Source organism: Sceloporus occidentalis, unplaced genomic scaffold (genome assembly GCF_023333645.1).
Source record: "Sceloporus occidentalis isolate IW3139 unplaced genomic scaffold, rSceOcc1.0.p SCAF_5, whole genome shotgun sequence".
Lineage (NCBI taxonomy): Eukaryota > Metazoa > Chordata > Lepidosauria > Squamata > Phrynosomatidae > Sceloporus > Sceloporus occidentalis.
In genome coordinates, this window is record NW_028316985.1 from 113,008,420 (window position 1) to 113,025,976 (window position 17,557).

Consider the following 17,557-nt stretch of genomic DNA (forward strand, 5'->3'; position numbering starts at 1 on the left):
CATAAAGTTTCTTGGACTTTATACTCCAAAATAAGTAAAAGAATGAATAAGTAAGAGATACTGGCAGGGCAAGCCTCCCATTAGGCAGAATGAGGGAATTGTATGAACCAGCAGATATACAGGGAAGAAACAATTCCCACCCCATTTCTCTTCCACCCCCTGAGAATTTTCTTTTCTTGCATGAAAGAACTATGAATGCCACATAGCCTGTCCATTACCCTCTAAAGCAATGTGCTACATTCAGTACAGTATAGAACATTAACCCATTGGCAGTGTTGAAGTGAGACTCAACAGCCAGTTCAGACAGCTTCTGTATGTACAGTGGATCCTTGTTATACGCTGGGGTTTGGTTCCAAGATCCCCCGTGTATAACAAAATCCGTGTATGCTCAAGTCCCATTAAGTTTAATGACATAGCAAAATGGTGTCCCTAATAAAAAATGGAACATCAAGGTAAATTTATACTTTTTGGAACATTTTCAAACCGTGTATGCTTAAATCCGTGTATAAAAAATCCGTGTATAAGAAGGGCCGACTGTATGAGCAGGGGACCAATTTTTATATTGCCTAAGACAGCAAAATGTCTTAGGCCAGCCCCAAAGCTGGGTCCAGTTTCATCACCCAGCAAGCTAGATATTTGTATGCATCTGAAGTCATGTGTATGCTGAAAAACATCAAGCGGTGAGGGAGAAGTACAGAATGCAAAGCTGGCTGCATGCATTGGGCCTTTCGTAGACTGCTCAAGTGGAGACCCATTTATATTGGTGGTGGTGGGATTTATCTCTGGGGAGTGAACTGCTAATTCCTATCTTGCTCTTCCTTGAGGTTGTTCTCACTAGGGGAAACCCCGCGTTCTGAATCGAATCCTAGGAGTGGCGTTCCTACTAGGATCCGATTTAAACCTAGAACGGTTCTAGAGCAACCCGCAATCGTCCCCACTACAATTCGAATCGTAGAGCGGTTTAAAATTTTGAATCGTGTTTTCGTCATTTAACGCGCGTTAAAAAAATACTAGGGTCTGACCTACGTTTTTCCCTTGATTCGAGTTAGGAACCGGAGCATTTAAATAGGAACGACAGCCTTTGAAATCGGGTTAGATGGATGGGAGGAGCGGAGTGCGATGGGGCTGGCCTTGGGGGAGTTGCCCTTTCTGTCCCCATCCGTCGTGGCTGTCGCCATTTTTGCTTCCCTCACCCCTTTGTCCACTGTGGCCTTTCAATAAGAGATAAGGATTTTTTAATTTTTTTTTTAATGGTTTACAGGCGCTTAATCTCTTCAGCGCTTTAAGCGCCTGAAGTCCCGGCTGCTCAAGCGCCTGCATTTGCCAAAGGACTACAAGGCTTCCCCCGGTGGATTGCAACCTCCCCTCTGTGTGGGGAGAGCCCATTTCTAACGGAGGAGAGGCAGGAAGGGAAGCCTCCTCTCGAAGAGGCATTCCCTGCCCGCTTGGGCTCTGATCTCGCCCAGGCAGGGAAGGGAAGGCTCCTCGCGAGGAGGCATCTGATCTCGCCCAGGCAGGGAAGGGCTCTGATCAATGGGGGGGGGGGGATAGAGGCTTTCTCCCTCCCTTTCTCAAATGGAATCTGCCTTCTCCTCCAACCCTGGAAAGAGAATCTTTGGGAAGAGTGCTCCCTCCCTGCTTTTCCAGCAGCCTCCTTCATTGATCTCTGGGCTCTCTGAAGGGATTCTCCCTGGCTGTCTTGCGAGACATGAAGAGAGGATGCTGTCCTGCAAAACCCATCCCATAGTTTCTCTGGAAACAGCTTGGGCTCCCCAAATTTGCTTTGCCAGAAGCCTCTCCCATTGATCTTTGGGCTCTCTGAAGGGATTCTCCCTGGCTGTCTTGGGATGTCTCTTGCTCTTGCTTTATTTGGCTCTCTCTTAGGTCTGCAGCCTCTTGCCTTTTCCCCTTTTCTGTCTTGTGTCTCTATCCCACTAACTGACTGCCTTCTCCTCCTTGATCCGATTTGGCAAACACACACACACACACACACACACACACTACAGACAGACAGACAGACAGACACACACACACAAACACACACGATTATATATGAATACTCTCACACACACATGCATATATATATAAATGCATACACACACAAACATATAGGTTTTCCAACCCTGGGCTTTGGATGCAGAACAGTCTCTACCCACTGAAACCCACTGCCCTCTCCTCCTTGATCCCGTTTTCCAACCCTGGGCTTTGGATGCAGAACAGTCTCTACCCACTGAAACCCACTGCCCTCTCCTCCTTGATCCCGTTTTCCAACCCTGGGCTTTGGATGCAGAACAGTCTCTACCCACTGAAACCCACTGCCCTCTCCTCCTTGATCCCGTTTTCCAACCCTGGGCTTTGGATGCAGAACAGTCTCTACCCACTGAAACCCACTGCCCTCTCCTCCTTGATCCCGTTTTCCAACCCTGGGCTTTGGAGGCAGAACAGTCTCTACCCACTGAAACCCACTGCCTTCTCCTTCTTGATCCGATTTGGCAAACACACACACACACACACACAAAACAGACAGACAGACAGACAGACAGACAGACACACACACACACACACACACGATTATATATGAATACTCACACACACACATGCATATATATATAAATGCATACACACACAAACATATAGGCATATATACACATATATTTGTGTGTGTGTTTGCACACATGTATATATATATGCATATGAGTGTGTGTGTGTGTGTGTGTATATATATATATAAGGTAATTATAAAGTAACAACTTTTTTAATTTATGAAAAAACCCTCATCTGTAGTTCCAAACCCACTGTAGAAATAATACAGTTTGAGACCCCTTAACCTGCTGTGGCTCAGTACTAAGGAATTATGGGAACTGTTGTGTTTGTGAGACATTTATCCTCCTCTGCCAGAGAGTGCTGGTGCCATAATAAAGTACCATTCCCAGGATTCCCTAGCACTGAGTTATGGCAGGTAATATGGGGAGACGCAGAAGAGGACGTTTGAGCGATTAAGCGCCTTCATTGGTCCATTTGAGGAAAAAAACCCGCCAAAAATACATCAATTCACAAACGGTCAATGAAATGGAAACGATGCCAAAAGATAAATCGCTTCCAAATATTCCGGATTAACGTTACGTCATTCTGACGTACTATTGATTGACAGCTCTAAATAAGGTATGGAGGAGAAGAATCGATTTATTTAAACACCGATTTCATGCCAAGTAGGAACGCTAGCAGGTAAAAACTTCGATTTAAAAAACCAGATAGGAACGAAGAATAAAACCGATTCAGAACGCGGGATAAGACCAGGGTTATTTTGAATCGGTTTTATTAAAAACGTTGTATTTTAAATCGTTTCAAATCTTAAGTGAGAACACCCCCCTTCTCTGGCACTTCTTCAGCTGCCAGTTTTCTCATCATGGTGAAACATTAGAAGAATGTCTCCATCATGATGCAACCTCAGCAAAAGTCCTGTTGTGTATCCCGCCACCTTAGGAACCAGGCTTATAAGCACAAGATATGTGTCTTTCCCAGTACTGGCACCTCAGTCACAGAGCTCTCTCCCAAGTGAAATCAGGCTGGCACCATGTCTTTTGAATTTCCAGAGAACAGCCAGGACTACATTATTTTGTATGGCCTTTTGTCACTAGAACCAAATTTGGCTGACTTTTTCAATTCTGCGTGTTCTTAAAACTGTTTTAAATAATGTTTATCTGTTTTCATTAGGGCAAGAGGTGTTAGATATTTTAATAAATTAATATGCCAATCTATAGTGCTTGTGCTCCTGATGTTAAAAAATAGTGTTATAAAAAGGCCAAAGGAATGTTGATAAAAGATGGCCATGGTAGGGGTCAGTGAAGGATAAGTCTCCATAATAGTGCCTTCTAACCTCTAGGGATAGAAAGAATATGTTTTTAAAATTCAGATTTTTTAAAAAAAAATTGTGTTGCTTGAGTGTCAGGAAACCCAGCAGAAAAGATGGGAAGAATCCTGGGCAAGAGTCTTCACAGTTCAGGACTGTGCCAAATTGTCAAATTGCTGTTTTCTGTGAGAGAGAGAAACACCTATGAATTTTATGCAGAATAAATTCTGAACTGTAAAAATACTGCTACAATTTCTGCTTGCTACTTTCAGAAATGGAATTAGTGAAAAGCTGCATCCGTTCTAATTCATTGGGTTTAATCAAAGAGTATTACATACCTCAGGTACATGTCTGTATTGCTGCATGCTTTGTATAAATAAATTAAGTTCATAAACATTTGTGTTGTTTGACATTAGATTATAGTCATTCTCCAATGCATCTCAAGCTTTAAATGAAGTCTTCTTTGACTCCAAAGGTTAATCAGTAGATTGACTTTTTCAAGCATTGCAGGGTTTCAAAAGCTGGATCTAACTCCAGGTATTTGTAGACATTTTTTCCCTTGGCCCAATTCTGCTTGCTAACAAATTGGAATAACAGCTGCTCCAGCATGACTGTAGTGAAGGTTGGGCAACCTCTGGAGTGAAATTTGCATTGCCAGACTGCAAGCATGATTGCACAGCTATGCACCACCCTTCATTAGAGCCAGGGATATTCCTTCACACCCTGTCCTGCCTGGCAGAGGCAAAGCTGCACGTATGCATCCAGACAATGAGGCTACTACACCTTTTCCTTCTAATTAATAAGATTAAGAAGGGATGAGGTTGAAGTGTATGTTCATCTGTGCTTGTAAGGCCATTGCAGAAATACAATGGCAAGTCTTCTGATGTGCATCTTTTCAAGTGGCTTCTAAGTAGGACATCTGTAGCCCTTGTTGTAGTGTGCCTGCACAGCCAACAGATTTAGACAACAATCATCAAACAAACCTGGTCAATGCTACACAACTATAAGTGCATATTGGTCCAATCGTACTGCTCCTATCTTGTGACTGGAGGCTGAAGCCTATTCCTGTGCTGCAGGAAATGAAACAATCTTTCTTCCTGACCCACTCACTCCCAAGTATTCTCCCTAAAACCAGACTATATTTGGATGGTGATGAAACCATGGCTGCTCATAGTACAATTCCACTACACTGACTGGAGAGGGACAGGTAGTTCTGAACTCACAAATAGTTAAAGCTAGAGTGGAAAAGGTTAGGAGGAGCTTGTGATCTGGTAGTAGCTTACACAGTGGCTTACAACATCAAGAAAGAGAAAAAAGAGAAAAGAGGACAATATATGGCCCGGTACAGATGGGCCTTTAAAGCATCCTCATCACGTGCGAGAGTTGCCTGGTGGGCAGAGCACCCACATGTCCCTGGGGCACCCTGTCTACATGGGCGCTGCCATTACAATGTGATGGATGGATAGCGTCCGCACGTCACAAGCACGGCACAAAAAGGAACTTGGTTTGTCCACTGCATTTCACCCCCGGCGGAAAACTAGGCACCGGCAGGCCTCCCTTTCTGAGCGGTCTGTACCAGGCCATATCTGAATAGAAATATATGCTGATTCAATATGCATTTAGAAATACAGTACAACCCCCATATATGTGTGGGAATAGTAAGCCCTATTGAAATTATTGACCTCCGGTGGAAATTGACCATAGAGCTGCACTGAAGGACCTAGAGATTCCTAAAGAGAACACTTCATTAGACATTTCTAGGTCTTCCAGCTTGACCTCTGCCAGAAGTATACCATAGAATTGTGCTTGAGGACCTAGAAAATGCCTAGAAAGACCATATTTTTTAGGTCATGGGTAAGTGAAACTATGGATATTGGTTCCATGGATATGGGGGTGGTACTGTACAGTATTTATTGTAATTTAAAACACTATAAGATTACCTGTTTGCCTCCTTAGTCTGTGACCAAGTATTGATGGAGAGTTACAAGACTTCTCCTTTATTGCAGCTGTTTGGCTGGCATTCTGGTGGGAATTTACAACATCATAAACCAACGTACAATTACACAGTTTAGATTTGTGGCATTCTGCAACAGTCTTATTCCCAGACGGGGAGTATTACCATAGCTATGCCATCAGGGCCATTGTGCAAGTGCCGTAAACAACATGATAATTGTGCAGCAGTCACAATGCGCAGCAGTACAGGACATTGTGCTGCCCTTGCGCAATGACAGCACAAGGAGAGGAAGATGCAACAATCACCAACAACACACAGGACAGTGGGAATCCAGAAGGGAGGGTAGTAGACAATAATGGGTGCCGTGTGACCAGCTGGAAAAATGTTCTCACTTTCATGGTGCCCCGTTGTGTGATGGTAGCTTTTGTTGTACAATGGGGTATCTTGTGTCTGCACCTCATTTTGTGGTGGGAAACCTCCACTGAATAACAGAATATCTTGTACAGTTGGCCCTCTTTATCCACAGATTTTTTTATACATGGATTCAAGCATCCACAGCTTGAAGATATTCCAAAAAAAGTATAAATTTCAAGTATCAAGTCTTGATTTTCCCATTTTATATAAGGGACACCATTTTGCTATGCCATTGTATTTAATAGGACTTGAGCATACACGGATTTTGTTATTCACAGGGGTTCCTGGGACCAAACCCCAGCGGATAACAAGGGTCCACTCTATCTTGTTCCATTGCACATTGTTGCAATTCTGTAACATGGTTGCATATTGGGTCAGTTATGTAGCTCCATCATTGTAAAATTGTGTATTGTAGTCCGATGTAGATCTCCATCATTTATTTTTAAAACAGTAATATTGTTATGCCAATATCTAAATGCAGAAATACTACTTAGACCGCCTATAATTGTTATGTGACTACCGTAAAACTCTTAAAGTTACTGCTATGTATGATTCACAATTTGTTCACTTTTTGTAATTAGTTGAGTGTGATAAATATCTATCTCTAAAACTTTAATATTAGAAAAGTTTAAATTGTTTTAAATCAATAAGGAACAGGGCTGTGAGGAGACAAGGTTTTCAGATATTTTAGACAAAATATTTTAGACAAAAAAATTGATAGGTACATTAGATACTTCTGAATGGTGATTAATAATTAGAGAGATTTAATGCAAAACATTTGATGCACTGCAAAAGTTGGAAGGCATTACAATCAAACCTGAAATAGGTGTGTGATTTTATATTAAAATATTGCATTAAGGCAAATATCTATACTATAAAACTACATATAACAAAAAATATAAAACAAGCAAAAATACATATATACAAAACAAAGATAAACAAAAAATTATAAACATATTACTAAATCAGCAAAAATAACAGGGGGAAAATGTAATAATGATTTCTAGCTTAATTAATGGTTATATATGATATTATATCAAACCTCCTCTATCATCAGTGCCTTAACTTCCCACTGTCAATTAATTCTACTAATCTTCAAATTCAACTACTGAACATTTCCCCTGTTGTATCTGTAAGAAAGCTATTACTGGTTCCCAATCTTTCTTAAACCTACTGAGAGATTTCTCTCTAATTAAGACAGTCAGCTTATCCATCTCAGTCAAATCATGCAATTTCAATATCCAATCTTCCTTTGTCAGGCTGGTCTTGACATTCCATTTCTATGCGCACAGAAGATAAAACTCAAATTGAAACTTGAACTTTTTCTTTTGAAACAGATGAATAGCTGAACAGTTAGATGGGATGCGGTGGCTCAAATGGTTAAGACTTCACTTTGTTGTGAAGTTGAAGGCTTTCATGGCTGGAATTCATAGATTTTTGTGGATTTTCCGGGCTATATGGCCATATAGGAAGAAACTCTTCTAGAACATGGCCATATAGCCTGGAAAACACACAAAAATCTACTAACTCTGTCGATTGCAAGTTTGGCAGGTTGGCAGTTTGAGGCCTGGGTGCTTCATGATTGGGTGAACTCCCATCATTCATCCTAGCTTCTGCCAACCTAGCAGTTTGAAAGCATGCAAATACAAGTAGATAAATAGGTACCACTTCAGTGGGAAGGTAAACAGCTGGCCACATGATCACAGAGTAGACTGACAATGCTGGCTCTTTGGCTTAGTAACAGAGATGAGCACTATGTTCTGACACGACTTGACAACCTTGTCAATGGGGAATACCTTTACCTTTTTAGATGAATAGGTATGGGATTTTAAGACAACACTTAAGCAATGTATCTTGAAATATTGTCATGCTTTCATTAAAGAACAGACACTAACAATGTTATCTTATATATATCTACTTATAGGTAGAGCATGATTCGGAACTGGCTTCTTTCCCCTCTCCTTTCCTATAGTGATGCTCCTAGGACTGTGTGAATCTATAGCATGTCACAAAGCCAGTAATTAGGGGAATAAAGGGGAATAAAACGTAGAAGCAAGACCTCAAAAGCATTTTTCTCGCTTGTCTGAAAGGTGTGGTTTTGTTGTAGATGATCAAGGCAATTTCTAACTCATTTGGATCAAATTCACCTTGTAATTAAGGAGCAGCTCAAGAGCAGAATCTAATTGTCAGCTTTTCCCCTAAGGGGAAGGGAATCCATCACTCTTCTCATGAAGTCTCCTGCAGAATTCAGAGCTGGATGCTTTTTAGCTGACTGCAGAGGTGTGGCTAGAAATCCAGGCAATGTAGAGCTGCTGTCTGGGCAAGATAAAAGTAGGATCTATCATCTTCTCCCACCTGTTTTAATGCTTGTCTTTTAGCTAGGCATGCTGATCTCACATTCACGCTTTGACCCCCCCCCTCCCCACCTTTCTAACAGTGGTAGTGATGATGGTAAGGTTATAATTTTTAGTTGTTCAGGGAAGGGCTAAATCCGTGATAGAGCTCATATTTTGGGGAGGCAGGAGGTCCCAAATTCAATCCTAAGCATCTCAGGGGACAAGAGGGGATATTCCATTCTGAAACCTTTTCCCCAATAATGAGACCCAAGGAGGTTAACAGCATATTTAAAAACAATGCACATGAAAGCTATACAAAAGCTTCAATGAAAATACAGGTTGAGTCTCCCATACCCAAAATGTATGGAACAGAAGTGTTTTGGATTTTGGAGTATTTGCATATACACAATGAGATATCTTGGAGATGGGACCCAAGCCTAAACATGAAATTCATTTATGTTTCATGTACACCTTATAAACGTACCCTGAAGGTAATTTTACACACAATACTTTTAATAATGTGCAAGAAGCAAGGTTTATGTGCACTGAACCACCAAAAAGCAAAAGTGTCACTATCGCGGCCACTCATGCAGACAATTTTGGATTGTAGAATATTTTTTATTTTGGAATTCTGGATAAGAGATACTCTACCTGTGTAAAACACATAAATAAACAAACAAACAATTAATGAAGTTAAAAACATTAAACATTAAAAACATTAAAATTGATTAAAAGACAACATAAAAATCTTAAAAACAGCACCTCACAGCATTAAAACTTCACTCGAGTCAGTTTCCAAAAGCCTGAGGGCTTAAATGTCTTAACTTGCTGGTGGAAGGAGAGCAAGGACAGGGCCATTCTGGCCTCCCTAGGAAGGGAGTTCCAAAGTTTGGGAATAGCCACCAAGAAGGCCCTCTCAGTACTTATTAATCAAATGCTTATTAATCAGTCCTAAATGCTGGTTTAGAGGGGGTCATGTGGTGATTTTGATACTATTTTTGTCCATTTTCCTATTTTTCAAAGTACATTTTTGTAAACAAAAAAATGAAAAATAACAAAAAATGCTAAGTACCAATAATGTGTTAGTAGCACATCATGCAAGAGGTAATAAGCAATAAGTAGGGCATTACAGATTTTAAGAATAACTAATGTTAATGTATTATTTTAAAGAATAATGTTCCATGCTTTGGGCCCACCAACAGTAATGGAGAAATCAAAGACGATTTTGGACCATCATTCCTCTGCATTAGTTGAAAAGGCCAAGATGGGCTCCCTGCATTATCAGAAGCTGCAGGACTCATCAACCCACATTATGGAAGGCTAGTGTAGAGTGTAATTCCTTTGATGGTTTTCTCTTTGGCGTTTATCTTCCTTTCTGGATGGATCTTGTCTTGCATGGGGACCTATAAAATGATTAAGTAATCAGTGGCCAGTAAATAAAATGCCTACATATTGTCTCCAGTGTTGTTGTTGTGTGCCTTCAATTCATTTTCAACTTGTGGCAACTCTAAGGCGAACCCATCATGGTTTTTTTTTTAGTATGATTTGTTCAGAGGAGGGTTGCCATTGCCTTCTCCTGAGGCTGAGAGTATGTGACTTGCCTAGGTCCAGGGCCTGAATCTCCATGCAGCCATGAAAACCCACTCAGTGACTTTGAGTAAGACACACTCTGAACAAATTTTGCCAAGAAAAACCCTGTGATAAGGTCACCTTAGCCTCAGTGTAAGTCAGAAGTGACTTGAAAACACAGCAACATTTTGAACCACAAATAGAGAAAAGAGAAAAACATATTAGAAGAAAAGACAGTATATTTTTAGAGTGCTAGACTGATATGCTCAGCTGATAAGATTTGGAAATAAAAATACTTTGTTTGTACGGTGGAGAACCAAAAAAGTCCACTAATTTTGCTATGCAGTGATTATCATTACACTAATGTACAGGTTTTATGAGATTTTAAAAACTGTGTTATATTAGTTGAAGTCTTAATTTAGTAAAATCTCAGGCTGGCTGACAAATTTAATTACAAACTTAAGAAATGAGATTTTCAAACTTCATACAGTTGTGTCTTTCTCATCCACTCTCAAAACAGGGATGGAGGGACAATAAGGTCATAATTTTTTACCTTAATTCTGTATGATTTTTAACATTGTGATGTAACAAAGATAAAAATGCCAGCATAAAATTAATGCATTATAAACATTCTCCTTTCAAGTTTACATTTCTTTTTCTTTTTCCCCCCTCGTGACTAACAAAACATTAATAACTGTTTCACTGACTTTCCTATCTCTGTATAATATAATCACACAAGAGCCAGATTCTAATAGCCTGATACTCTGCAGATGTGGTGAGCTGCATCTTCCATTATGCCCAGCCAATATGACTATTGACCATACTGGCTGGGAATGATGAACTTCATTGTCCAACACTTTTGGAGGGTACTAAGTTAGGAAAACCTTTATTCTTGCTAAGCCCTCTTTTATTTCAGAGGAATTACGTATTACAAAAGCTGAATATCCTTGTGGTAACTGCTAATATACTAGTATATATTTACTAATATATGCCTGATGAATGTCTTGCAGTGAATGCGCGATGATCTATTTGTATCTGAAGATAATTAAAGAGCCTTAATGGTGCTTAATAAAGATGGACCACACCCTGCTTTGGAGAAGAACCTCATTCCTAAGGCAAGGGGAGTGGTCTCTGGAACTTTCTCAGAAGCCACAGCATATTTAAATGTTAATATAGAAAAAAGCATGAGAACCTGGTGGAATTTTAGTGTGCTGCAGTGAGGTTTCAACTGATGCCTTAGAATGATCAATAAACAATAGATGAGCATCAAGCTAGGGAGCCTGATTTTCTGTCTTCATCCCGCTCACAGGTCCACACTAGTGTAATTCGACCTGACCATTTCTGTTCCAGAAGATGGAGAAATGAAATAGATGACTTCCCTCTAATGATTAACTGAAATAATGATGTAGGTACAATTTTGGCATTTTCTTGTAAAAATATTTGCTTTATTCGGTGGCTTATAGGAGAAATCCAAAAATAGAATTTTAGGCCATCTCAAGACAATGTGACACTCAGATCTTTCTGAAAGGAGAAGATAGTCCCCAAATGCAATATCCTGGGGTGTCTCTATTCAGCACAACCTCCTCACCTTCCTAACTAGAGGCAGCTTGCAGAAAGGTTCTTGCCTCTCCTGTGGCGTGTTTGGAATGAGCCCCCGTGGGAAAGGCTTACAAAACCTTATTAAATCCAAACATGCTCTGGTGCTCAATTTGATGTGATTTAACAGTTTCACAGCAACACCCAGGTGAGGTTTTATAGATTTCCCTCCGTTCAAATAGCCTTCTGCTAACAGGTTCAGGCAGAGTGGGGAGCAGCCGGCACAACATTTGTAGCACTGACTCTTGTGTTTTGAAATGGAGCCAGCATGCCATCCCTCCACTGTGTTCAGGGTTTCTGTTGTTTTCTTAATAGCTCATGGTTGATAGATGGGTAGAAGGCAAGACAGCTTTGATAGCCTAAGGCAAAGGAGCAACAGGAGAGGGGGGGACAAGTATAAGCAAAAAAAGTTGTGTAACAACTAGCTCAGGTGAGCTGGATAATATAAAGTATGCACAGATTGTGGCCTATATAGCACAGAGACCATCACTTGTTGCTCTGGGTGTTATTCAGATCTTTAAGATCAACAGCACCCTCTGAACCCTATTTAGCCCAGTATTCTGTTGGCAACTGTGGATATTCAAGTCCCATTAAATACAATGGCATAATAAAATAGTGTCCCTTGCATAAAATGGTAAAATCAAGATTTCCTGTTGGGAATTTATATATTTTCAAAATATTTTCAAGCATTGGATGTGGATCTGTGGATACAGAGGGCTGACTGTACATCAAGTTGGGAAAGCTCTTTTTACCGTCTTATTACCACCTTAGATGCTTTTTAAAAAGCCATTAAGATGGATCTCTTCCGTCAGGCTTTCCCACTAGAGCTGACTTGAACAATATGCTCATTTTTCTCTCTATTCCTGACTGTGTAAGAGATCAATCTGAATCCTACTTGGTTTGGTAAATGTATTGTTTTAAATTGTATTGCATCGCACTGTATTATTATGTAATAGGAGGGCTATTTTTATGGAAATTTTAATGTTTGATCTGTATGATGTATGTGATTTTGTTGTAATCCTGCCTCGATCCGTAGGGAGAGGCGGGAAATAGAAAGAATAAATTATTATTATTATATTATTATTTGATATTATTCTAAGATATTTGTTTTGTGTTTTTTATTATTATGTAAGGGCCCATCATAGTCTCAGGCTTTGTGTATAAATCAAGCCATGCACACACATTACTTTGGCCTAATTGATGCATTAAAAAACAACACCCATGAATTGTGGAAACAGAGCCTTCTGCTCTGGTTAACACCACAGTTCCTCTAGCAAAGGCCACAATCTCTCCGCAAACCCACAGCTGAATCCAACATTGTTTGGTGGATCTATGTGCAGAGCTCTTCAGGTACACTGTCTATTTACTTAAGATGTATCATTAAAAATTATCTGAGGGACCTTGATCTCATTATTTACTGGCAGCTTGCTCAAAAGGTTTTGAGTGCTATGGGTTATAATTATACAGCGTGTCTCTGTTTTGAGTTGGAGACTCTCTATGTAGGTCATTTATGCTTTCTGATTATGAAATGATTGTGATCTGCATGGAGGTGAAGTTAGGGGCTGATATCGTGGGGATATAATATTTATTGAGAGCAAAGGGTTTGGAACATAACACTTTTAAATATTATAATGGATTCCAGTCCCTGATTCAGGACCACATCCCAGTAGCAGAGAGTTGTTAATGGTGTATGACTATAATGAGAAGTAGAAAAGAGATGAGGGGGAAGCTCAGAACATCTCCCCTCAAAAAGGTCAAAACCCATGTTTCTTGACTAGCAAGAATCCCTGATGAGGAGAATCTTAGACTGAAGAGAATCTTTGTAGGTCAGGAATTAAACTGAAATTTGCATATTGGGTTTTTCCACAGAAACAGGACTCTCTCTGCCAGAAACAGCATTTTCTGTATATAATATAATTTTGGTTTTGGGACAGAAAAGCATGTACGAAATAAATTCCATAACTACAGAAGTTCCAACAACTTCAGCATTGTGAAGTCAAAGGCTTTCACAGCCGGCGTCCATAGTTTTCTGTGGGTTTTGTGGACTATGTGGCCATGTTCTGGAAGAGTTTATTCCTGATGTTACATACCTCCAAGTTTTACCTTCAAGTTATCAACAGGTCATATCAAAATCCCTGATTTTGGCCCTAAAATGTTCCTTCAACTTATAAATGAGGTCAGCTTGTTCCTGAGTATATACGGTATCTCTCTGTACTTCTATCCTCTGTATTGCTTTCAATTCCACAAAGCAGCTTATAATATAATGATATGTCAGTAAAGCAGCATTTAAACGCTATTTCAAATATTTTTAAAGGACTGGCTAAAAGCTATTGGATTTCTTTAAAAAAACAGTGAAGTTTTTTTTTAAAGATTCCTAAATGCATGAGTGACAATATGAAGATGTAGTTACAACCTAGCCCTCCAAATTCTGATTTTATGACTTTATGAAATGCAATGTTTTTAAGTCAAAACACCAACCAGCTATTGCTGTTTCAAATGTTTGGGAGACTGACAACTCCACACTGCAACATAACATTTTCTTACAGCAGGTCCAGGTGTTGAGTGCCAACACAATTGTAGCCAAAATGAGGTCACAGAGGAAAAAGAGAGAGCTTTCAGCATGTTCAAGGGAGGCCAAGGTTTTCAGCAGAAAAATCTTGTAAATTCCTTGCCACACATCTCCACACACACACACAAAACCCATCTCAATGAAGACAGAGACTGCATCTACACTGACAAGAAAATTGTGTTTACCTTCAGGTTATCCCAGTCTACAGTGACCATGGTCCCCATACATACCAAGGTGAGTTCAGGAAAACTAGCCATGTACTTCTCCCTTTTGATCTCACCTCATTCTGATAAATCACAGTATGTGGCCACTCCAGGTTTTTCCACACACACCCCATGCGTGCAAACATATGTATTTCTGAATTCCTTTCCCTCTGGCCCACACCAACACTATGGCACCATCCACACACAGGAGATTATCGCACTGCATTCTGAGACCGTTCTCATCACATGTTGAGAACGGAACGCATTTGAGTATACCGCACGTATGTGTTCCAATCGGGTTCTCAGAACGTTTAAATGTGTTCCAAATGTGTTCCAGGAGGGTACAGATATGAATGTGTTCCCAGAGAGCTGAAACGTGATGAGAACGTTCCAACAGTGGTGTGTGCGATATTCTTATCTGTTCTCAAATCCGTTCTCTCATTCCTCTGTCTCCTGATTGGCTGAAAGAATGACAGGCAGGGAGGGAGGCAGGCAGGCGAGCGACTGCAGTGAGGGAAAGTGTGTGTGTGTGAGGGGGGAAAGAAGGAGGGAGGGAAGGGAGGAAAGTTGGGACAAGTGAGAGAAGAGGAAAGAAGGGAAAGAGAGAGAAAGAGAGAGGGAAACAGGGGGGCCAGAGCAGAGAGCAAGAGGGAGAGGGTCTGGCTGCTTCTGCGGGGGCCTCTAGTGTCATGTCCAGCGGGGCTCCTGTGCTGGCAGCCTGCAGGAGGCAAGGATGGCAGGGATGCCCAGGACCTTCTCCTCCTTCCCTCCAGGAAGGAACCCACAAAAGCTCCTCTGTTTGGAGCAACACACAAAAGCAAGCAAACAACTCCCAGAATTCCATAGCAAAGAGCCAGACAAGAATTAAAGCGGGGAGGGAAGCTCACAGGCCCCACCTGGAATATTGTGTCCAGTTCTGGGCACCACAATTCAAAAAGGAGCGTGTCCAAAGGAGGGCGACTAAAATGGTGAAAGGTCTGGAAACCATGCCCTACAAGGAACGACTTAGGGAGCTGGGGATGTTTAGCCTGGAGAAGAGAAGATTAAGAGGTGATATGATAGCCCTGTTTAAATATTTGAAGGGATGTCACATTGATGAGGGAGCAAGCTTGTTTGCTCCAGAGATTAGGACCCGGAGCAATGGATGCAAGCTCCAGGAAAAGAGATCCCACTTCAATATTAGGAGGAACTTCCTGAGAGTAAGGGCTGTTCGACAGTGGAACACACTCTTTCCTCAGAGTGTAGTGGAGTCTCCTTCCTTGGAGGTCTTTAAGCAGAGGCTGGATGGCCATCTGTTGGGGATGCTTTGATTGTGATTTCCTGCATGGCAGAATGGGGTTGGACTGGATGGCCCTTGTGGTCTCTTCCAACTCTATGATTCTATGATTCTATGAAGGCACACATTACATGCGCACACACACAGGAGGCAAAAGGCTGACAAGCAGCCAAAATGGGGAATTGGGATGACAGCAGAGGACTCTTCTTTTCTAACCGGTTTAAAGAGCTGCTATGGCTGCCGGGGCTCTGCCCTTGGCCCAGTCCCCTCCCTGGCAACTTGCTTTTCTTCGGCTTGAAGAGACCTGCATGGAGCTCCTCCTTCTTCCCAACCTTGCAAAGGAGGTTTGGGATGTAACTTGCAAGGCTCATCTCTCCCCATTTCTCTTTCTCCCTGTCTTCCTCCCGATCCCTCCTTCTTCCCTCCCTTCCCTCCCTCCTCCTTTCCCCCCTCTCTCTCACACACACACCCCTTCCCTCACTGCAGTCGCTCGCCTGCCTGCTTCCCTGCCTCCCTGCCTGTCATTCTTTCAGCCAATCAGGAGACGGAGGCGGCCTTGGTGGAATATGTTCTCGGAACGGTTTCAGGAATCGCTGTGCGGTAAAATGCAGTTCTGATCACGTTCTGATCACGTTCTAGTTTACTAATGCAGTAATATCTGTTCCAGGAACGTTCTCATCACGTGATGATAGGAACGTTCTCAGAACGCAGTGCGATAATCTCCATAGATGTGAATATCCCAGATTTTCCACTCAGATCCAGATTAAATACCCACAGTTTTTGGTCGCCCTGAGGTGATGAAAATAATATATTCTGTTTGGACAGTTTGCTGTGAAGACTAAGTGATACCATTTCATTTGGTCCATGCAGATGCACTCAAAGCATGCTGTGAGATCAAGGAATGTAGAATGACTGTCAGAAAAAATGGGTGGGAGAAGAAAGTCAAGCTGGGTACAGACTGTTACTCAGTGGTGACTTCATTAGGTGCAGGAACTGTAAGTCCTCAGTTTCCAGAAGATACCAACATGGGCCTAAAGCAAAGGTTGGAAATATTGGGAGGTACATTCTTTCCTCTTGATCCCTTGATGAAATGAATATCAGGTGGTGTGGCTACGCAGCCCTGATAATTGAGGCTATGGAGTAATGTCCCTGAACATTCTTCCATATCAACCCAAGTTTGCCAATTGTCAATGTTTCTTGTTCCATGTGGTGATTTAGTGGGTTTTGATTCTTGGGATGCTTGTAATGATTTTACTGTTATTGCTGTTTTAAATTTATTTTTAAAGATGTTCATCACTTGCTACTTTTTTTAGTAGAAAGATATAAATAAATAAATTGTCACCTGGAATGACTCCAATCAGTTAGGAAATGGACAGGAACAAATAACTCTCAGCTGGTGTTTGTAGATGCTAGGAAGAGGAGCAGTGTATTCCCAGGTGACATTTGCAGGCACTTCTGGGAGCATCTGGCTGCCTTCCTCCTCCTCCTCCTCCTCCTCCTCTTCCTCAACTTGGTGAAGAGGAAAGTAAAGAAAAGCACTTGCAGCTAGTATCTGTAGGTGCTTATTGACTCCTTGGATCTAGGCTGAGCTGGCATTTGCAAATGCTGACTGAGTGCAGAGCCAACTTCACAAGCATCTTTCCTTCTCAGTTGAGATGGCAAGCTACACGCAGAAGAGCACCCATGATCTCCACTCCTGATCAGAGATAATGGCAGCAATGTCTTTCCCCTGTGGCCTATGGGGCAGGAGGGCAGGCAGGGCTTAAGGGAGGTGCTTGTGGACAGCCTGA